General features: G+C 44.3%; 1 protein-coding gene across 1 annotated transcript in view; it reads right to left on the bottom strand.

Moving 5' to 3' along the window:
- lingo3a (leucine rich repeat and Ig domain containing 3a) overlaps positions 1 to 20226 on the bottom strand; it is a 39337-nt gene extending 19111 nt beyond the window's left edge. Inside the window, exon 1 of the mRNA XM_035779638.2 lies at positions 18859 to 20226. The gene's annotated coding sequence lies outside the window, so the exon portion shown is untranslated. The remainder of the gene's footprint in view (positions 1 to 18858) is intronic.
- Positions 20227 to 23401: the final 3175 nt, after the last annotated feature.

Here is a 23401-nt window from a genome sequence, read left to right on the forward strand (position 1 = left end):
GACAGGACAGTTTGGGAGAATTACGTTGGAAATTATCCCTCAGGGAGGGAACTCACCTGACCCAATCACAAGAGACATGTAGCACTGTGAGCCTAGTCTGCGGGGAGATTGGTGTGTGATGTAAACTGTTTGAACTGGGTGGAGCTGAGGGCACGTTTGGACTGCCGCTCTGACATAGCTCGTCCATATATTTATACATTCTTAATTTTACTTAGATTTGTGTGTATTGTGTGTATTGTTGTGAAATTGTTCGATTTTGGAGCTATAAACAAAACAATTTCGCTACACCCGCAATAACATCTGCTAAACATGTGTATGTGACCAATAAAGTTTGACACGTCCAGTCCAACAGGCAATTATTGTGATACAGTTGTAATGGAAATAGTATTTTGCTTAATGTTTGTTCACCATAAAAAGAAGAAGGTCCACTTCACAGACCAGCATTGATGTTACATTTTGCTATGAGGTAATGTTGTTGGGTAATTTATTTCTTTAGTGAGCTATTCTCTGAGTGTTAATAATGTCTATTTCTTGATAAAGCCAAATAATGAGGTTTTCATGCCAATGCTATTTGGCAAGATTACGCTAATTACACTAATTGCTAATGCAATTAAGAGCCACAGAAAACATTGGCAATCTTTTTCACGGCGCATAGGGAGGAAAGTCTCTCATCACATCATAGATAATGAACTGGTGATACATACAGATATAATTACTAGCCCATTGCACTGTATCTATAACATTCTTAGCCAAATACACAAACGAGGGGAGACGATATTCCAGAGGAGAACCCATCTGGTAAAAGGGCTTGAATTCAAATTAACTATTTAATCTATTTAACCTTTTTTTAACTAGGCAAGTCATTGAAGAACAAAATTCTTATTTACAATGACGGCCTACCAAAAGGCAAAAGGCTTCCTGCGGGGACGGGGGCTGGGATCAAAAATTAAAATATAGGACAAAACATACACCACGACACTACATAATGAGAGACCTAAGACAACAACATAGCGTGGCAGCATGACATGACAACACAGCATGGTAGAAACAAAACATGACAACACAGCATGGTAGCAACAAAACATGACAACACAGCATGGTAGAAACAAAACATGACAACACAGCATGGTAGCAACAAAACATGACAACACAGCATGGTAGCAACAAAACATGACAACACAGCATGGTAGCAACAAAACATGGCAGCAGCACAACATTGTAGCAGCACAAAACATGGTACAAACATTATTGGGCACAGACAACAGCACCAAGGGCAAGAAGACAGAGACAACAACACATCACGTGAAGCAGCCACAACTGTCAGTAAGAGTGTCCATGATTGAGTCTTTGAATGAAGAGATGGAGATAAAACTGTTCAGTTTGAGTGTTTTTGCAGCTTGTTCCAGTCGCTAGCTGCAGCGAACTGAAAAGAGGAGCGACCCAGGGATGTGTGCGCTTTGGGGACCTTTAACAGAATGTGACTGGCGGGTCTTGTATGTGGAGAATGAGGGCTGCAGTAGGTATCTCCGATAGGGGGGAGTGAGACCTAAGAGTTTTTTATAAATAAGCATCAACCAGTGGGTCTTGTGACGGGGATACAGATGACCAGTTTACAGAGGAGTATAGAGTCCAGTGATGTGTCCTATAAGTGTGTTTGTGGCAAGCCTGATGGCCGAGTAAAGCACGTCTAGCCCCTCTAGAGCACCTTCCCCTGCCAATCTATAAATTGCGTCTCCGTAATCTAGGATGGGTAGGATCGTCATCTGAATCAGGGTTAGTTTGGCAGCTGGGGTGAAAGAGGAGCGATTACAATAGAGAAAACCAAGTCTAGATTGAACTTTAGCCTGCAGCTTTGATATGTGCTGAGAGAAGGACAGTGTACCATCAAGCCATACTCACAAGTACTTGTATGAGTTGAGTACCTCAAGCTCTAAACCCTCAGTGGTAGTAATAACACCTGTGGGAAGAAGGGCATTCTTCTTACCAAACCACATGACCTTTGTTTTGGAGGTGTTCAGGACAAGGTTAAGGGCAGAGAAAGCTTGTTGGACACTAAGAAAGCTTTTGTTGTAGAGTGTTTATTAACACAACATCTGGGGAGGGGCCAGCTAAGTATAAGACTATCATCTGCATATAAATGGATGAAAGAGCTTCCTACTGCCTGAGCTATGTAGTTGATGTAAATTGAGAAGAGCGTGGGGCCCAGGATTGAGCAGTGGCTGAGACAGGAGATTTTCTGACTTCATACACTGCACTCTTTGAGAGAGGTAATTAGCAAACCAGGCCAAAGACCCCTCAGAGACACCAATACTCCTTAGCCGGCCCACAAGAATGAAATGGTCTACCGTATCAAAAGCTTTGGCCAAGTCAATAAAAATAGCAGCACAACATTGCTTAGAATCAAGGACCATGGTGACAACATTTAGGATCTTGCAGTGACACATCTATAACCTGAGCGGAAACCAGATTGCATACCAGAGTGAATACTATAGACATCAAGAAAGCCAGTCAGTTGATTATTTTTACTTGTATATCTGTATTTATTTCACCTTTATTTAACCAGGTAGGCAGTTGCGACCTGGCCAAGATAAAGAAAAGCAGTGTGACAAAAACAACAGCACAGTTACACATAAACAAACGTACAGTCAATAACACAAAATAAAAATAGAAAAATAGAAAAATCTATGTACAGTGTGTGCAAATGTAGAAGAGTAGGGAGGTAAGGCAATAAATAGGGCATAGAGGCAAATATAATTACAATTTAGCATTAATACTGGAGTGATAGAAGTGCAGATAATGATGTGCAAGTAGAGATACTGGGGTGCAAAAGAGCAAGAGGGTAACTAATAATATGGGGATGAGGTAGTTGGGTGTGCTATTTACAGATTGGCTGTGTACAGGTACAGTGATGGGTAAGCTGCTCTAACAGCTAATGCTTAAAGTTAGAGTGGGAGATATAAGACTCCAGCGTCAGTGATTTTTGCAATTCGTTCCAGTCATTGGGAGCAGAGAACTAGAAGGAAAGAAGGCCAAAGTAAGTGTTGGCATTGGGGATAACCAGTGAAATATACCTGCTGGAGCGCTTGCTCTGAGTACTATTTCGTAAATTACATCGCCAAAGTCAAGGATCGGTAGGATAGTCAGTTTTACAAGGGTATGTTTTTTGTTATTTTTTTTTAACCTTTATTTAACTAGGCAAGTCAGTTAAAATAGCAAATTCTTATTTTCAATGACGGCCTAGGAACAGTGGGTTAAGGGGGCAGAACGACAGTTTTGTACCTTGTCAGCTCAGGGGTTTGAACTTGCAACCTTCCGGTTACTAGTCCAACACTCTAACCACTAGGCTACCCTGCCGCTTCAATTGGCAGGATGAGTGAAGGAGACTTTGTTGCGAAATAGGAAGCCGATTCTAGATTTAATTTTGGATTGGAGATCCTTAATGTGAGTCTAGAAGGAGAGTTTACAGTCTAACCAGACACCTAGGTATTTGTAGTTGACCACATATTCTAGGTCAGAACCGTCCAGAGTAGTGATGCTAGTCGGGTGGGAGGGTGTGGGCAGCAATCGGTTGAAGAGCATGCACTTAGTTTTACTAGCATTTAAAAGCAGTTGGACGAACGGAAGGAGTGTAGTATGGCATTGAAGCTCATTTGGATGTTTGTTAGCACAGTGTCCAAAGAAGGGCCAGATGTATACAAAATGGTGTCGTCTGCGTAGAGGTGGATGAGAGAATAACCAGCAGCAAGAGCGACATCCTTGATATATACAGAGAAAAGAGTCGGCCCGAGAATTGAACCCTGTGGCACTCCCATAGAGATTGCCAGAGTTCTGGACAACAGGCCCTCCGATTTGACACACTGAACACTGAGAAGTAGTTATTTGAGAAGCCAAGACTATTGAGTCTGCCGATAAGAATGTGGTGATTGACAGAGTCGAAAGCCTTGGTCAGGTCGATGAAGACGGCTGCACAGTACTGTCTTTTATCGATGGCGGTTATGATATCGTTTAGGATCTTGAACGTGGCTGAGGTGCACTCATGACCAGCTCGGAAACCAGATTGCATAGTCTAGAGTGTCCCCCCCTTTGAAGAGGGGGATGACCGCAGCAACTTTACAATCTTTGGGGATCTCAGACGATATGAAAGAGAGGTTGAATAAGCTAGTAATAGGGGTTGCAACAATTCCGGACGATAATTTTAGAAAGAGAGGGTCCAGATTGTCTAGCCCAGCTGATTTGTAGGGATCCAGATTTTGCAGCTCTTTCAGAACATCCGTTGTCTGGAGTTGGGTGAAGGAGAGGGGAGGGGGTGGTGCTGCAGAGGTGCTGAGATGTTGGCACGGGTTAAGGGTAACCAGGTGGAAAGCATGGCGAGCCGTGGAAAAATGCTTATTGAAATTATTGATTATCGGCCTCCCAGGTGGCGCAGTGGTCTAGGGCACTGCATCGCAGCGCTAGCTGTGCCACCAGAGACTCTGGGGTTCCCAGGCTCTTTCGAGACCCAGGCTCTGTCGCAGCCGGCCGCGACTGGGAGGTCCGTGGGGCGACGCACAATTGGCCTAGCATCGTCTGGGTTAGGGAGGGTTTGGCCGGTAGGGATATCCTTGTCTCATTGCACACCAGCAACTCCTGTAGCGGGCTGGGCGCAGTGCACGCTAACAAAGGTTGCCAGGTGCACAGTGTTTCCTCCGACACATTGATGCGGCCGGCTTCCGGGTTGGATGCGCGCTGTGTTAAGAAGCAGTGCGGCTTGGTTGGGTTGTGTTTCTGAGGACGCATGGCTTTCAACCTTTGTCTCTCCCGAGCCCGTACGGGAGTTGTAGCGATGAGACAAGATAGTAACTACTAATAATTGGATACTACGAAATTGGGGGTAAAAGAAGAAAAAAAAAAGTTTGATTATCATAGATTTATCAGTGGTGACAGTGTTTCCTATCCTCAGTGCAGCTGGGAGGAGGTGTTCTTATTCTCCATGGACTTCACAGTGTCCCAAAATGTTTTGGAATTAGTGCTACAGGTAGCAAATTTCTGTTTGAAAAAGCTAGCCTTAGCTTTCGTAACTGACTCAGTATATTGGTTCCTGACTTCCCTGAAAAGTTATATCTCGCAGGGGCTATTCGATGCTAATGCAGAACGCCACAGGATGTTTTTGTGCTGGTCAAGGGCAGTCAAGTATGGGGTGAACCAAGGGCTATTTCTGTTCTTAGTTCTAAATTTTTTGAATGGGGCATGCTTATTTAAGATGGAGAGGAAAGCACTTTTGAAGAGCAACCAGGCATCCTCTACTGACGGGATGAGGTCAATATCCTTCCAGGATACCCGGGCCAGGTCGATCAGAAAGGCCTGCTCGCTGAAGTGTTTTAGGGAGCGTTTGAAAGTGATGAGGGGTGGTCATTTGACCGAGGCAGTGATTGCTGATATCCTGGTTGAAGACAGCAGAGGTGTATTTCAAGGACAAGTTGGTCAGGATGATATCTAAAAAAAACTTCCGGCGCCGACAGAGATGTCCGCCTCGCTTCGCGTACCTAGGAAAGTATGCAGTTTTTTGTTTTTTTACGTGTTATTTCTTACATTAGTACCCCAGGTCATCTTAGGTTTCATTACATACAGTCGAGAAGAACTACTGAATATAAGATCAGCGTCAACTCACCATCAGTACGACCAAGAATATGTTTTTCGCGACGCGGATCCTGTGTTCTGCCTTTTTAGACAGGACAGCGGAATGGATCCCATGCTGCGACCCCAAAAAAACGACTCAGAAAAAGAGGGAAACGAGGCGGTCTTCTGGTCAGACTCCGGAGACGGGCACACCGTGCACCACTCCCTAGCATTCTTCTTGCCAATGTCCAGTCTCTTGACAACAAGGTTGATGAAATCCGAGCAAGGGTAGCATTCCAGAGGGACATCAGAGACTGTAACGTTCTTTGCTTCACGGAAACATGGCTCACTGGAGAGACGCTATCCGATGCGGTGCAGCCAACGGGTTTCTCCACGCATCGCGCCAACAGAAACAGACATCTTTCTGGTAAGAAGAGGGGCGGGTGCGTATGCCTTATGGCTAACGAGACATGGTGTGATGAAAGAAACATACAGGAACTCAAATCCTTCTGTCCACCTGATTTAGAATTCCTCACAATCAAATGTAGACCGCATTACCTACCAAGAGAATTCTCTTCGATTATAATCACAGCCGTATATATCCCCCCCCAAGCAGACACATCGATAGCTCTGAACAAACTTTATTTAACTCTTTGCAAAATGGAAACCATTTATCCGGAGGCTGCATTCATTGTTGCTGGGGATTTTAACAAGGCTAATCTGAAAAGAAGACTCCCTAAATTTTATCAGCATATCGATTGCGCAACCAGGGGTGGAAAAACCTTGGATCATTGTTACTCTAACTTCCGCGACGCATATAAGGCCCTGTCCCGCCCCCCTTTTGGAAAAGCTGACCACGACTCCATTTTCTTGATCCCTGCCTACAGTCAGAAACTAAAACAAGAGGCTCCCACGCTGAGGTCTGTCCAACGCTGGTCCGACCAAGCTGACTCCACACTCCAAGACTGCTTCCATCACGTGGACTGGGATATGTTTTGTATTGCGTCAGTTAACAATATTGACGAATACGCTGATTCGGTGTGCGAGTTCATTAGAACGTGCGTTGAAGATGTCGTTCCCATAGCAACGATTAAAACATTCCCTAACCAGAAACCGTGGATTGATGGCAGCATTCGCGTGAAACTGAAAGCTCGAACCACTGCTTTTAATCAGGGCAAGGTGTCTGGTAACATGACCGAATACAAACAGTGCAGCTATTCCCTCCGCAAGGCTATCAAACAAGCTAAGCATCAGTACAGAGACAAAGTAGAATCTCAATTCAACGGCTCAGACACAAGAGGCATGTGGCAGGGTCTACAGTCAATCACGGACTACAGGAAGAAATCCAGCCCCGTCATGGACCAGGATGTCTTGCTCCCAGGCAGACTAAATAACTTGTTTGCCCGCTTCAAGGACACTGACACGGCCTGCAACGAAAACATGCGGTCTCTCCTTCACTGCAGCCGAGGTGAGTAAGACATTTAAACGTGTTAACCCTCGCAAGGCTGCAGGCCCATACGGCATTTCCAGCCGCGCCCTCAGAGCATGCGCAGACCAGCAGGCCGGTGTGTTTACGGACATATTCAATCAATCCCTATACCAGTCTGCTGTTCCCATATGCTTCAAGAGGGCCACCATTGTTCCTGTTCCCAAGAAAGCTAAGGTAACTGAGCTAAACGACTACCGCCCCGTAGCACTCACTTCCGTCATCATGAAGTGCTTTGAGAGACTAGTCAAGGACCATATCACCTCCACCCTACCTGACACCCTAGACTCACTCCAATTTCCTTACCGCCCAAATAGGTCCACAGACGATGCAATCTCAACCACACTGCACACTGCCCTAACCCATGCTCGTCATCAAGCTCGAGACCCTGGGTCTCGACCCCGCCCTGTGCAACTGGGTACTGGACTTCCTGACGGGCCGCCCCCAGGTGGTGAGGGTAGGCAACAACATCTCCTCCCCGCTGATCCTCAACACTGGGGCCCCACAAGGGTGCGTTCTGAGCCCTCTCCTGTACTCCCTGCTCACCCACGACTGCGTGGCCACGCACGCCTCCAACTCAATCATCAAATTTGCGGACGACACAACAGTGGTAGGCTTGATTACCAACAACGACGAGATGGCCTACCGGGAGGAGGTGAGGGCCCTCGGAGTGTGGTGTCAGGAAAATAACCTCACACTCAACGTCAACAAAACTAAGGAGATGATTGTGGACTTCAGGAAACAGCAGAGGGAACACCTCCCTATCCACATCGATGGAACAGTAGTGGAGAGGGTAGCAAGTTTTAAGTTCCTCGGCATACACATCACAGACAAACTGAATTGGTCCACTCACACAGACAGCATCGTGAAGAAGGCGCAGCAGCGCCTCTTCAACCTCAGGAGGCTGAAGAAATTCGGCTTGTCACCAAAAGCACTCACAAACTTCTACAGATGCACAATCGAGAGCATCCTGGCGGGCTGTATCACCGCCTGGTACGGCAACTGCTCCGCCCTCAACCGTAAGGCTCTCCAGAGGGTAGTGAGGTCTGCACAACGCATCACCGGGGGCAAACTACCTGCCCTCCAGGACACCTACACCACCCGATGTTACAGGAAGGCCATAAAGATCATCAAGGACAACAACCACCCGAGCCACTGCCTGTTCACCCGCTATCATCCAGAAGGCGAGGTCAGTACAGGTGCATCAAAGCTGGGACCGAGAGCTTCTATCTCAAGGCCATCAGACTGTTAAACAGCCACCACTAACATTGAGTGGCTGCTGCCAACACACTGACACTGACTCAACTCCAGCCACTTTAATAATGGGAATTGATCGGAAATGATGTAAATATATCACTAGCTACTTTAAACAATGCTACCTTATATAATGTTACTTACCCTACATTATTCATCTCATATGCATACGTATATACTGTACTCTATATCATCGACTGCATCCTTATGTAATACATGTATCACTAGCCACTTTAACTATGCCACTTTGTTTACATACCCATCTCATATGTATATACTGTACTCGATACCATCTACTGCATCTTGCCTATGCTGCTCTGTACCATCACTCATTCATATATCCTTATGTACATATTCTTTATCCCCTTACACTGTGTATAAGACAGTAGTTCTGGAATTGTTAGTTAGATTACTTGTTGGTTATTACCGCATTGTCGGAACTAGAAGCACAAGCATTTCGCTACACTCGCATTAACATCTGCTAACCATGTGTATGTGACAAATAACATTTGATTTGATTTGATTTGGGGGTGCCCACATGGTTACGGATTTAGGGCTGTACCTGGTAGGTTCCTTGATAATTTGTGTGAGATTGGGGGCATCTAGGTTAGATTGTAGGACGGCCAGGGTGTTAAGCATGTCCCAGTTTAGGTCACCTAACAGTACAAATACTGAAGATAGATGGGGGGCGATCAATTCACATATGGTGTCCAGGGAACAGCTGGGGGCTGAAGGGGGTCTGTAACGGCAGCGGTAGCGGCAACGGTGTGAGACTTGTTTCTGGAAAGATGGACTTTTAAAAGGAGAAGCTCGAATTGTTTGGGAACAGACCTGGATAGTATGACAGTAGGTTTGCACATCCGCCCCCTTTGTCAGTTCTATCTTGTCAGAAAATGTTATAGTTATTTATAGGATTTTTGGTGTCCTTCCTTAGCTAGGAATCAGACACGGCTAGGACATCCGGGTTGGCGGTGTGTGCTAAAGCAGTGAATAAAACAAACTTAGGGAGGAGGCTTCTAATGTTAACATGCATGAAATGAGAGGACCTGGGGAGTGGGAGTGATGCTGGGGGCTACAGGGCCTGGGTTAACCTCTAGATCACCAGAGGAACAGAGGAGGAGTAGGATAAGAGTACGGCTAAAGGCTAAAAGAACTGGTCGTCTAGTGCGTTCGGAACAGAGAGTAAGAGGAGCAGGTTTCTGGGCACTGAAGAATAGATTCAAGGCATAATGTACAGACAAGGGTATGGTAGGATGTGAGTACAGTGGAGGTAAGCCTAGGCATTGAGTGACAATGAGAGAGGTTTTGTCTCTAGAAGCACCATTTAAGCCAGGTGCTGTCACTGAATGTGTGGGGGTGGAACAAAAGGGCTAGCTAAGGCATATTGAGCAGGGCTGTAGGCTCTACAGTGAAATAAGACAAAAATCACAAACCAAAACAGCAATAGACAAGGCATATTGACATTAGGGAGAGGCATGTGTAGCTGATTATTGACATGTTTTTCCAACACTTTTGATAAACAGGGAAAAATAGAAATGGACCTTTTACAGTTAGAATTAGCTTTAAATAAAGGATGCACCGGGACTGCCTTCCAAGCAATGAGAACCTCCCCAGAGAAGAGAGACAGGTTAAAAAAGGTCAGAGATAGGCTTGGCGATGATAGGGGCATCAACCGTAAAGAAGGAAGGTTCTAAACCTTCTGACCCAGATTGTTTTTGTGGTCAAATTTAAAGAGCTCCTTTAGCACCTCTGACTCAGTGACCGCCTGCATGGAGAAACTTTGTAGCGGGGCGGGGGGAAAGAGGGAGGAGCATCAGGGCTAGTCGTATTAGAAGGGGTGGGAGATAAGGAAATGTTGGACGGACAAGGAGGGATGGCTGAGTCAAATTGAAATTCTGACTTAATGAAGTGGTGATTAAAGAGCTCAGCCATGTGCTCCTTGTCAGTAACAACCACATCATCAACATTAAGGGACATGGGCAGCTGTGAGGAGGAGGGTTTATTCTCCAGGTCTTTAACCATTTTCCAGAACTTATTGAGAGCTGTCCTCATTTGAATGTGCATTAGATGGCAATAAGATCATATTGTACAGCGATTTCATCAGGTAACATGAATACAAAACCAGTGAGAGGTGGTTAGAATAGGATGGGAGGCCAGGAGTCCGTCTAACCAATAGAGAGTCAACATCCCAAGTGTGGGAACGAACATAGTCTGTCCCACAGTTGGGTAAACAAGCAAGTTTATAGTAAACAAAGCATACAGGAGTCATGAGGCAAATGGCATAAAGCACAATAAAAAAATATAATGACTTGGGGCTAGACATAACTTCAGTCAGTGTAGCAGACAAGTTGAGTAGGTGTCACACACACTTGGGAGAAACTTTTTTCAGGACAAACTACAGAGCCACGTCCACAGAGAAATCAATCTAACATGATCTGATATAGCCCCTTGTTACAGAGGGAGAGAGAGGGAAGAAAATAGAGGTGTGGAGAGACCGAGTGACCATGACGAGTAAACAGTTGAAGGAAAGTCAAAAGGAGGGGAGAATCATATAAATTACAGTTAAGGAAAAAGAGAAGTCTGCAGGATGATATGGCAGAAATTACAAATTGATGGAGAGAAAGAGAAAAAAAAAACATTTCCTGAAGAAGGAAATCATTTGAAAGAAAAAACGAATCACAAGAAACAGAGTAAAGGAGAAAGAGGGTTTAAGGGAAGGTGATGAGGGATTATACAATTTGACAGAACCAGGGAAGAAGAGAGAGCAGAAAAAAGGGTTTTGCTGAAGTTGAGGCGCTGTGGAGAATGTAGACGTGTGTGATTGGATGGGTATTTGACAGGTGCTCTCTCCTGTCTCTCCGGTGTAAATCTCAGCATTAGAGAAATACTACCCCACTGTGCAGTGGCCTTGCTAAAGTCTGCCTAATGCTCCAGGGAGAGTTCACACTGAACCGTGCAATCGACAGCGGTTCTGAGTTCTCCCTGATGAAAGCTTAGAATGAAAAAAGAGAGGGGAGGAATGTGGAAGGATTGGAGAGGAGGGAAAGATAGCAGGGGACTCAGCTGGTCTTTTTTTAGAGCTTATGGGAGAAAGGGAAGGAGAGAGGGATGAAGAGGGACTTAAGAGGAGGGGAAGGAGGACTCAGCTGCTTGCTCTCTATCCCAGTATGTGATTCCTACCCCTGCAAGCTGGGCCGACCTCCCAACAGGAATAGTACTATGTGAGATGTATCATACGTTTTTACAATCACATGTAATTTGAATCTACAATATAGATCATGAATGATAGATTATTTGCCTTATAGAAAATGCCAACAATAGAGTCTCAAATTACAATAGCGACAGTCTGTAGCATGTCTAGCGTAATGATAACCAACTAAATTGAGTCACACTAAACCTGTCAATTGAAATCAGAATTAATTGTAATTTTACGGACCCTGGATTTGGGCAGATGCTAACACAGAGGTCCCATATTCACCTCATAGCTTCCCAAAGGCTTGGGTAGGCAGCATGCCATGGTCTGCTCTGTACAATGAGGTCCCTGGGTAATTGGGTGCTGCACATCAAACACAGATCTCTTCTGACACCACACAGGAATTCACTGGCTTCACTGGAGCTGGGATAAAACAGCATGCTGTATAAACGCATGCAGGCAGTTAGTCTCAAAGAAACAGCACAGCCAAGCACACAAACAACAAACTCCGTGCCGACACACAGATAATAGGCCCCTTAGACAATGTTAACCCAGACACATCCACCAATCAGCCTTCACCACACCATGAAGGAAGAAAGGCCGCTCCTCATCTGAAGTATGAGAGTACTTACATATATAAGTACGAGAGATTGATTGGTCTGAGATGAGAGCGAGCGATGAGACAGGGAGAGGGGCAGGGAAGACATGCTAGATAGAGGATTGGAGAGGGAGATAGTTTACTGCCATACAACTGGCCAATCTGTGAATCTGTGATGGTTGTGTATTTATTTCTAAGAAAGCTGCATAATTCATTTCAGCCAGATGCATGCTGGAGCGGAGAGAGGCATCGATGCCTCTGCATCCATTTCAACTCCCATGATGAATTCATGAACCAAAGGCGCTCCGTCCTCTTAACCTTAAGAGTGTGGCAACCCGGTGCAGAGAGATGAGTATACCTGTCAAATAGAGAGAACAGTGAATGCCATCCAGAAACACACCCACAATGCATACCAAATGTTCCTCAGCCCTGCTCGTAAAGGCTCTGAGAGAGGCGACACACACATACTCACCAACAAAGTATTCCCCTCACTCTGTCTGTATATGGCAGTTAAACTAGCAGTTAAGGGTGCTGGGCCAGGGATTAAAAGGTTGCTGGTTCGAATATCCCTGAGCCGGTTAGGTGAAAAATATGCACATGTGCCCTTGAGCAAGGCACTTAAAACTATTTGCTTTGATAAGTTGCTATGGATAAGAGTGTACTAAATGACAATAAAGCTAATGTATAAGCAGCCAGTGAACTCAAATTCTCATGTGAGTTGACATAAATATGCAGTGTGTGCACAGCATATCATAGATTCCAGTGCAAGACTCAATACAATGAAAAGTCCTAACTATGTTCATGTAGTTCAAAGCCTGGATTCTCAGCACTGTATTTCTGATCAAACTTGCTCTGACAGTGAATCTGAAAGATCTCACCATCAACTGTCACCAACATGCACAGACATTCAATATCTTCGTTCCAAACATCCAGATAGAAATGGAATAGGTCCCTTCCCCTGCAAATGTAAAAAAAAATTTTTTTTTTTTTTTAAGTAGCAAATGACCTAAAAATACACTCCAACTCCTGGGATGCTTTGGGAGAGGAGGAGGAGGAGGCCTTTCTTCTCTTCCTCTTGCCGTCGGCTCTTCACATCACATACACATTAACCCTGCATAATGAAGGAAACAACTGGGTTTACAGTTTTCATCATTAGCTCCCCTCACTGCCACACTTTGCCACAGCTCTCAGAAATAAAATATAATTTACCCGACACCCTGCTGCTGGATAGCAGTGTCTGCTCTGCTCTGCTCTCCTTCTGCTGCTGTATCCTCTGCCTCCTCATAACATGATTTGATGAACTGACGCATTATTATTTAATGCTGAACAGCTCAAATGTAGCATGCTTCTGAACGGATACCATGATCCCCTGCAATAGACAGAGAGGCTGATTGAGGAAAGTGCGGGTGGATGACTGAGCTCCAGCACAATGTGACTGATCACCCATCTTCACCTGTCACTCACTCCCCTGCTGAACGTTGCCAGTTCCAAGCTCAGTCGGCCCTGTAAACTATTAACTAACGTGCGTTAAATGCTCCATGTGAAAACTGATTGATCCATCTAATGTTAAATACTCCCATTTGCACAGAGCAGCAATCTGTTTAAGGCTGGTTACACAATAAATAGGGTTCTATTATGACTTATAGCCAGGGTCGGGGCTGTGTGTGGGAACAGTTATACAATATAACAGCTATTTTGGGCAAACACTTATAAATCAATCAAATTAAAGCCACCTGCTGGCAAGTGGTGGGTAGACCCTGGGCCGGGTAATCAAACACCCTGTGGACTCACATCAATCACATTATGGCACATTGGTACAACCAGCTTGTGGCTTGTTTGATGACTAGATGATTATTAATCTAATGACATAATTAAAGAGCTGACCCAAACAATAGGTCCACACAGAGAGAGAGAGAGGAACCAGAACCATCGTCCCCAAAGGCCCAAGCAAATAGGTGGGATAAAACAGGACTGCCAGAGACGCTATGGCCTATGAGTGATACAGCTACTGTAGTATAGAGCCTGTAGAACTCTGCCCCCACAACCCACTCATGTACCATACCGGAGAGAGATCTGTTTTATGGCCAGAAAGTCACACTATTTCAAGTGGAGCTGCCAGGCCCAGAAAATACATCAAGTCAAATGAGGTGTAGACTGACAAGTATATAAACTCACAGCCCCCTCCTCGTAAAACTGCCTACTAGGTGATTTAGCGGCTCTGCGGCCACACTCAGTTACACCTAAAGGTTCATAACTGCTAGCCTCTTACACTACCATACCTCTATCTTCTGCCATTTTGTTGACCTTCTGAAAATAACAGGATCTAAGTGTTTCTGAGTGCATTTTAGAAAAACGATGACAAATATATTGTTGCTCAATAATTGATATGAAATGTGATGGGAAACCAACAATTAAAAACCTGAACAAAATGACTTGTTCACTCCTCAATATATATTCCAGGCTGTAGCAGATCACATTGACCATGCTACAGAAATAGCATATAGAAATAATAACCAGCTACAGCACATACAGTATACCGCTACTAATGAGAGTGTTTTCTCTCAGCACCCTTGTATAGACATGACTTGTTCATTCTCTTTCATGCCGAAACCCAAAAGACATACAAAGTAATACAAATCCCTGTTTCCGCCTCTCCTCTGTTCTGCCCTGCTATTTTAGTATCTGCGCTGGCAGATGCTCTGGGTGCTACAAAGGGGATACAGGCAAACTCATTAGCTCAGATGCCAAATGTAACTACACGGCAGGTTCAAGGGCTCCGCTCAACAAGGGGAAACAGAGGAAATGCATTAGGGTTTGTGGAGGTGACAATTGGATAGGTGCGATATGATGATAGGATTGATGATAGGTCCACCTCTGATCGAACTGAGGAATATTCCCTATTGTTGCAGAATAATCTTACTTATTAGCTTTGGTCACCAGCAGGTAGACATCATAGTACAATACTGTATCAAGTTACATAATGGTGCTAATTCCAATCACTACACCTCTATTGTACATAGCACACCTACCAGCAGGTAGACATCATAGTACAATACTGTATCAAGTTACATAATGGTGCTAATTCCAATCACTACACCTCTATTGTACATAGCACACCTTCATAACAAGGCAATGTAGTAAATGAAAGCGCTCACACAAACGTGTAAGACAGGATATTTTCAATGTTGTCAATCTGTCTCTTCAATTACTTACATAAGCTGTGATCCAGGTTTGATGTTCTTAAGGTACGATTGATGTTGCCAAGGTACAGCGCTGCAGTTTGGCAAGGACAGGTCATTCTGAACTTTCATTATGCAACTGAGTGAGTGGGAGGTATATTTCAAGAGTGAACTGTCCAGCTGGACATTTTCACTGTGGCCACTGACATGCCACTAGTAGCCCCTGGGTTGTCCTCCACCACACCTCTACTTGTTCCCTCATTCTCTACTGCAGACTGTGATAGCAGCAGTGCATTAAGTCTGATGACAGGGGATGCACGGTTTTACTGGCCTCGTAAAGCCATGATGGAACACAATGAAGCTCGGCACTGTCAGTGCTGAGGAGATGTAATGTCACATTTGAACACAGTGGACATCTTTATATGCAACAGCAGGAGATGGCAAAGGACCGCAGGCATAATGGATACATTGCACTCTGATGCATTCTGGATGCCATAAACATTCATTAGAACATTTCATTATGGATGGACAGTGTTATACTGTGGCTAGATGCTGTTAAACAAAATTGACTGAGCTGTATACGTCCAATAGCTACCGGTGCCCTTCTGTTTCTGAAGAACCAATATCCCATCCAATATCCCATCCAATATCCCATAATAGACCAAATATAATCACATCTCATCTTATCTCTCACGTAACAAACATCAGGAAAACCAATAAGGACAGGCATCATCAGAAATAACTCCAGGCATATAGGCAGGTGAATTGGATAGGAGAACTGAACTGCGTTCCACCAGCAGTTATTGTTTCGCTTGTCTGTCTGTCTGCCTGCCTGTCTCTCTCGCTTGGTCTGCGTGTCTAGGGAGGCTGGAAGCCCTAGAGGAGCTCCACAGTCAGTCAGTCCCACTAAGCCAGTCAGTCTGACTGTGGCAGGACAGGGAGTCAGACAACACGTCCCCCTCACCGTGATACGCCTGCAGGATCGATCCTGGGGTGCAACCTTCTCTCAGGCCCATGTCCTGGTAAATAAGCTCTAATTGTGTGAGGATGAGCAAAGACACAGGCCGAGCAGGGCGGCACAGAGGAAGCAAACAGAGAAGACACGTTTTAGGGACAAGGAGAGAATACCCACCTACAGAGATAACAAGATTAGATGTCTGTTTTCAAAGGAGCTAGACAATCTATTGCTATCACTAGCCGGCTTCCACCCGGTTACTCAACCTTGGACCTTAGAGGCTGCTGCCCTATACACATAGACTTGGAATCACTAGCCACTTTAATAATGGAACACTAGTCCCTTTCATAATGTTGACATACTGCTTTTCTCATCTCATATGTATATACTCTATTCTATTCTACTGTATTTTAGTCAATGCCGCTCCAACATTGCTCGATCTAATGTTTATATACAGTGGGGCAAAAAAGTATTTAGTCAGCCACCAATTGTGCAAGTTCTCCCACTTAAAAAGATGAGAGAGGCCTGTAATTTTCATCATAGGTACACTTCAACTATGACAGACAAAATGAGAAAAGAAATCCAGAAAATCACATTGTAGGATTTTTTATGAATTTATTTGCAAATGATGGTGGAAAATAAGTATTTGGTCAATAACAAAAGTCTATCTCAATACTTTGTTATATACCCTTTGTTGGCAATGACAGAGGTCAAACGTGTGACTCCTTTCTAGGGAGTTTTTCCTAGCCACCGTGCTTCTACACCTGCATTGCTTGCTGTTTGGGGTTTTAGGCTGGGTTTCTGTACAGCACTTTGAGATATCAGCTGATCTACGAAGGGCTATATAAATACATTTGATTTGATTTTAAACATTTTCTGTAAGTCTTCACAAGGTTTTCACACACTGTTGCTGGTATTTTGGCCCATTCCTCCATGCAGATCTCCTCTCGAGCAGTGATGTTTTGGGTCTGTTGCTGGGCAACACGGACTTTCAACTCCCTCCAAAGATTTTCTATGGGGTTGAGATCTGAAGACTGGCGAGGCCACTCCAGGACCTTGAAATGCTTCTTACCAAGCAACTCCTTCGTTGCCCGGGCGGTGTGTTTGGATCAGTCGTCCTGGTCCCTTTGCAGAAAAACAGCCCCAAAGCATGATGTTTCCACCCCCATGCTTCACAGTAGGTATGGTGTTCTTTGGATGCAACGCATTCTTTGTCCTCCAAACACGACGAGTTGAATTTTTACCAAAAAATTATATTTTGGTTTCATCTGACCATATGACATTCTCCCAACCTTCTTCTGGATCATCCAAATGCTCTCTAGCAAACTCAGACGAGCCTGGACATGTACTGGCTTAAGCAGAGGGACACGTCTGGCACTGCAGGATTTGAGTCCCTGGCGGCGTAGTGTGTTACTGATGGTAGGCTTTGTTACTTTGGTCCCAGCTCTCTGCAGGTCATTCACTAGGTCCCCACGTGTGGTTCTGGGATTTTTGCTCACCGTTCTTGTGATCATTTTGACCCCACGGGGTGAGATCTTGCGTGGAGCCCCAGATCGAGGGAGATTATCAGTGGTCTTGTATGTCTTCCATTTCCTAATAATTGCTCCCACAGTTAATTTCTTCAAACCAAGCTGCTTACCTATTGCAGATTCAGTTTTCCCAGCCTGGTGCAGGTCTACAATTTTGTTTCTGGTGTCCTTTGACAGCTCTTTGGTCTTGGCCATAGTGGAGTTTGGAGTGTGACTGTTTGAGGTTGTGGACAGGTGTCTTTTATAATCATAACAAGTTCAAACAGGTGCCATTAATACAGGTAACGAGTGGAGGACAGAGGAGCCTCTTAAAGAAGAAGTTACAGGTCTGTGAGAGCCAGAAATCTTAATTGTTTGTAGGTGACCTAATACATATTTTCCACCATAATTTGAAGATAAATTCATAAAAAATCCTACAATGTGATTTTCTGGATTTCTTTTCCTCATTTTGTCTGTCATAGTTGAAGTGTACCTATGATGAAAATTACAGGTCTCTCTCATTTTTTTAAGTGGGAGAACTTGCACAATTGGTGGCTGACTAAATACTTTTTTGCCGCACTGTATTTCTTAATTCCATTCTTTTAGATTTGTGTGTATTGTTGTTAATTGTTAGATACTAATCCACTGCTGGAGCTAGGAACACAGGCATTTCGCTACACCCGCAATAACATCTGCTAAATATGTGTATGTGACCAATAAAATTGGATTTGATTATCTGTTATGACTCCATAACCCCCAAACCTAATTTGACCTGAGGCTGATGTAGAAACAACAAACAGAGCCCCTGAGAGAAATAACAGAAGGGTTGGGATGACACTGATGTGATAGGAAACCGCACAAAAGTCCACAAGGCAGGGAGTCAAAACAGGATGAAGAGACAGTATCCATTCACGTATCTATGACCTAATCTGTGGTTTGAGAACTTAATTAAATAACGTTTTTATGCCTTCAGTTAATTACAGGTGGGTGTCAGTGTCGGAGTACCCATTCTTAGTTCTCTCTGTTCGGTGTCTATACTGGGTGTATGCCTGTGTGTGTGGAGCTTGTGTATCAGAGGAAGTTGGCTTACCCAGGACTGGAACTTGACTGGTCCATCCACATTCGCAAACCTGTTCCTCACTCAGCGTGTATGTGTCTGTGCGTCTCTGGTTCCGCGGTCTGTCCGTCCGGAGAGTGTGTGCTGTACTGTGATGTTGCTACTCCAGCTTCCTATAGCAGTCAGTAAGCCTCCAGCTTCCAATAGCAGTCAGTGAGCCTCTAGCTTTCTATAGCAGTCAGTGAGCCTCCAGCTTTCTATAGCATTCAGTGAGCCTCCAGCTTTCTATAGCAGTCAGTGAGCCTCCAGCTTCCTATAGCAGTCAGTGAGCCTCCAGCTTGTAGCATCAGCAGCTGAGCCTGACTGCAAATCGCTTCGTTCCCCCTCTCCCCCCGCGCTACCTCCCTATCTATAGAGCATCTACTAACTCCCTCTTCCTCTGCAGATAAAAAGGCAACTGAAGTCTCTCTACTCTCTCTGTTCTTTGTGTTCCAGACCCAGAACCTGGATCCCAGTAGGCACAGGGCTTTGTGTCTAGGGGAGGATGGAGCTCTGCCACAGTGAAAGCCTGGACTGGTGGCGGTGTGCTCTTTCACTACGGGAGCATGCGAGTAAATGTGTGTGTAAGGGAGAGAGATAGCCCTGCGAGTAAATGTGTGTGTAAGGGAGAGAGACAGCCCTGCGAGTAAATGTGTGTGTAAGGGAGAGAGACAGCCCTGCAAGTAAATGTGTGTGTAAGGGAGAGAGACAGCCCTGCAAGTAAATGTGTGTGTAAGGGAGAGAGACAGCCCTGCGAGTAAATGTGTGTGTAAGGGAGAGAGACAGCCCTGCAAGTAAATGTGTGTGTAAGGGAGAGAGACAGCCCTGCAAGTAAATGTGTGTGTAAGGGAGAGAGACAGCCCTGCAAGTAAATGTGTGTGTAAGGGAGAGAGACAGCCCTGCAAGTAAATGTGTGTGTAAGGGAGAGAGACAGCCCTGCAAGTAAATGTGTGTGTAAGGGAGAGAGACAGCCCTGCAAGTAAATGTGTGTGTAAGGGAGAGAGACAGCCCTGCAAGTAAATGTGTGTGTAAGGGAGAGAGACAGCCCTGCAAGTAAATGTGTGTGTAAGGGAGAGAGACAGCCCTGCAAGTAAATGTGTGTGTAAGGGAGAGAGACAGCCCTGCAAGTAAATGTGTGTGTAAGGGAGAGAGACAGCCCTGCAAGTAAATGTGTGTGTAAGGGAGAGAGACAGCCCTGCAAGTAAATGTGTGTGTACGGGAGAGAGACAGCCCTGCAAGTAAATGTGTGTGTAAGGGAGAGAGACAGCCCTGCAAGTAAATGTGTGTGTAAGGGAGAGCTACTGCCGCTACGGCTGCTGCTGTTCAGTGGAACTCATTATTCACTGTTGCTGCCGCTCCACTTCACTGGCTGTTTAGCTTCACAACTTACTCTGATGGTCAATAAACTGCTTAGGGATCATCTCAAAAGTATAGAAAACAGGAGTCAAGGGTTTAGCTCATCCAGGAAGCCCCGCCCCTCCCCAGTAAGCTCTGAAGCTGAGAATGAGGAGATAACTTTTGCTTTACCTTCAGGCATTTCACACAGATATGTTATACTTAAGCCATGCTGTTTAATCACAGAGTAAATTTGAGCCTGAGGCATTGCAGGAGTGTCATATTCAGGTGAACACAGACTGTACCCAATTTCACCCTCTACTGCTGGCTGACTTATTGTCCCTTTATTGTCACTTCGAGACAGCACTTCATGTGCACTGATGTAGAATCTCTATGCAAAATGTAGCAAATGCGAACACAGTTATATTATGTAAGGAACCACCCAGTGATAATATGGAAGGGGTGATATTGTTTTTCTGTACTCGCACCACTCCTACTTAAAGTATTGGAATGTAGTTGCCCACATACATGTTCATAATCATATTTCAGCCTACATTATAATTTTATCATATTTTTATCTGTTAAAATCTCCTATATTGTTCTGCTGTTTTATGGACTGAGGATTTACAACTGATCCCTAACAGAGTTTAAATTTCGCACTCCAGTCTACTTTTTTCACCTGATTTACTTAAAAGGTACATCTCAATAGGAGGTCCAGGTATCCTCATGACATGGTACAAGTGGGGGGGTGGGCCTTTCCTCTTTTGTCATGTACATGCTTCTCAATAGAGTGGTGAGGTGTCTACCGTGTCTGGAAGCGAATGTTCTATATTCAGGGTTCACTCAAACATCATTTTAAGCTTTGTTTTACTATTGACAGTACTGCTGATTTCAGGACTGCATATCGATTTTCTGTCCTTAAATATAAATCATCTGATTTATATGTTTCAGTCTCTGAATTTCTTTCCACGGTTTTCCATGGCTAAACTAGCTGAACTATGCTAGTTTTTGTCCTCATTGTCAAACTTCATAAATACTGCACCTTCAAAACTCCTTTGCAAATAATACAATCACGTAACTAAGGAATTCGCTGTAAAGAAACTTCCAAATGATGTATTGTTTTGTTGAATAGGTTTGAGATATCTGTCGGAAGATGACGATGGTGAAGGATATCATTGCTTACGCAGATCTAAGTTCAGTTTTCAGATCCATCGGCATCCTTGACGTAGGGTTAGCTGGGCGTTTCTGACTGGTCTTGGAACTGTGACAATGTGCCTTTCCCCGCTTGGCTTCATGGGATACTGTTTGTAGTGATTTTGCCAACACATCCAGAAATGGACAGTCTCGTACCCTTAACCCTTTTTCTACTTACTATCATATTTGTTGATTAAATCTGACTAGTAATATGATGAGTAATCCAGGAATGTCACGAGATAATTGACACGAAAAAAAATCAAGAAAATAGCAACTCTACAGATCACAATGACTACAATGAATGGGGTATGAGAGAATATTTTCTCCCCGAGCTGCTGACGGCTATTTCTGTCCGCTCATACAGAACTAATAAAAGGCCCAGTACACTCATTTTGCGAAAAATAATTATTACAATTCTGACTTATCAGGGTTATGTGTAGATACATTTATCAACAACAACAAAATTCCATGGGTGTGTTTGTGTTACAAAATAGGCTACACTTGTCTTTCATCTTCTATTGTCATTCAAATCTGATATAGATACTGTAGCTATCAGCATTTTGTCTGAGGGTACATGTTAGTCGTCATCCCTTCATATGGTATACCATATAAGACAGTCCCCGCCCCCCTACCATTCAATAATAACAAAAGACTATGAAAAGTAATAGATGTGTCTTGTATAATTTTAAAGCTGAGTGCAAGGTCTCTCTCAGTTCAGACATCTGTATCAGCCTGTCTTTTAGTCAGGGGACTCCTCGACAAACCATCTCTCCTGTCCTCAAACTGTATCAGCCTGTCTTTTAGTCAGGGGACTCCTCGACAAACCATCTCTCCTGTCCTCAAACTGTATCAGCCTGTTTTTTAGTCAGGGGGCTCCTCGACAAACCATCTCTCCTGTCCTCAAGCTGTATCAGCCTGTCTTTTAGTCAGTGGACTCCTCGACAAACCATCTCTCCTGTCCTCCAGCTGTCTCAGCCTGTCTTTAAGTCAGGGGACTTCTCGACAAACCATCTCTCCTGTCCTCCAGCTGTATCAGCCTGTCTTTTAGTCAGTGGACTCCTCGGCAAACCATCTCTCCTGTTCTCCAGCTGTATCAGCCTGTCTTTTAGTCAGGGGACTCCTCGACAAACCATCTCTCCTGTCCTCAAGCTGTAACAAGGCCAGTTTCCGTCGGGAAAGATATCAGTTTGTCTCTGTGAATGGTTTGTCCTCTGACAAATCAACTGTAAATTTCGGTGTTCCTCAAGGTTCCGTTTTAGGACTACTATTGTTTTCACTATATATTATACCACTTGGGGATGTCATTCGAAAACATAATGTTAACTTTCACTGCTATGCGGATGACACACAGCTGTACATTTCAATGAAACATGGTGAAGCCCCAAAATTGCCCTCGCTAGAAGCCTGTGTTTCAGACATAAGGAAGTGGATAGCTGCAAACGTTCTACTTTTAAACACGGACAAAACAGAGATGCTTGTTCTAGGTCCCAAGAAAGAAAGAGATCTTCTGTTGATTCTGACAATTAATCTTAAAGGTTGTACAGCCGTCTCAAATAAAACTGTGAAGGACCTTGGCGTTACTCTGGACCCTGATCTCTCTTTTGACGAACATATCAAGACTGTTTCAAAGACAGCTTTTTTCCATCTACGTAACATTGCAAAAATCAGAAACTTTCTGTCCAAAAATGATGCAGAAAAATTAATCCATGCTTTTGTTACTTCTAGGTTAGACTACTGCAATGCTCTACTTTCCGGGTACCCGGATAAAGCACTAAATAAACTTCAGTTGTGTAACGGATTTCCTCGTCCCCTTCTGAGGAGGAGTAGGAGAGATCGGACCAATGCGCAGCGTGGTACGTATCCATAATGTATTTTAATGAGAATGAATACAAAATACAAAAAGAACAAGAGAATCAAAATGAAAACCGAAACAGTCCCGAATGGTGCAAACACTGAAACGGAAAATATTCACCCACAAAACACAGGTGGGAAAAGGCTACCTAAGTAT

Source organism: Oncorhynchus keta, chromosome 1 (genome assembly GCF_023373465.1).
Source record: "Oncorhynchus keta strain PuntledgeMale-10-30-2019 chromosome 1, Oket_V2, whole genome shotgun sequence".
NCBI lineage: Eukaryota > Metazoa > Chordata > Actinopteri > Salmoniformes > Salmonidae > Oncorhynchus > Oncorhynchus keta.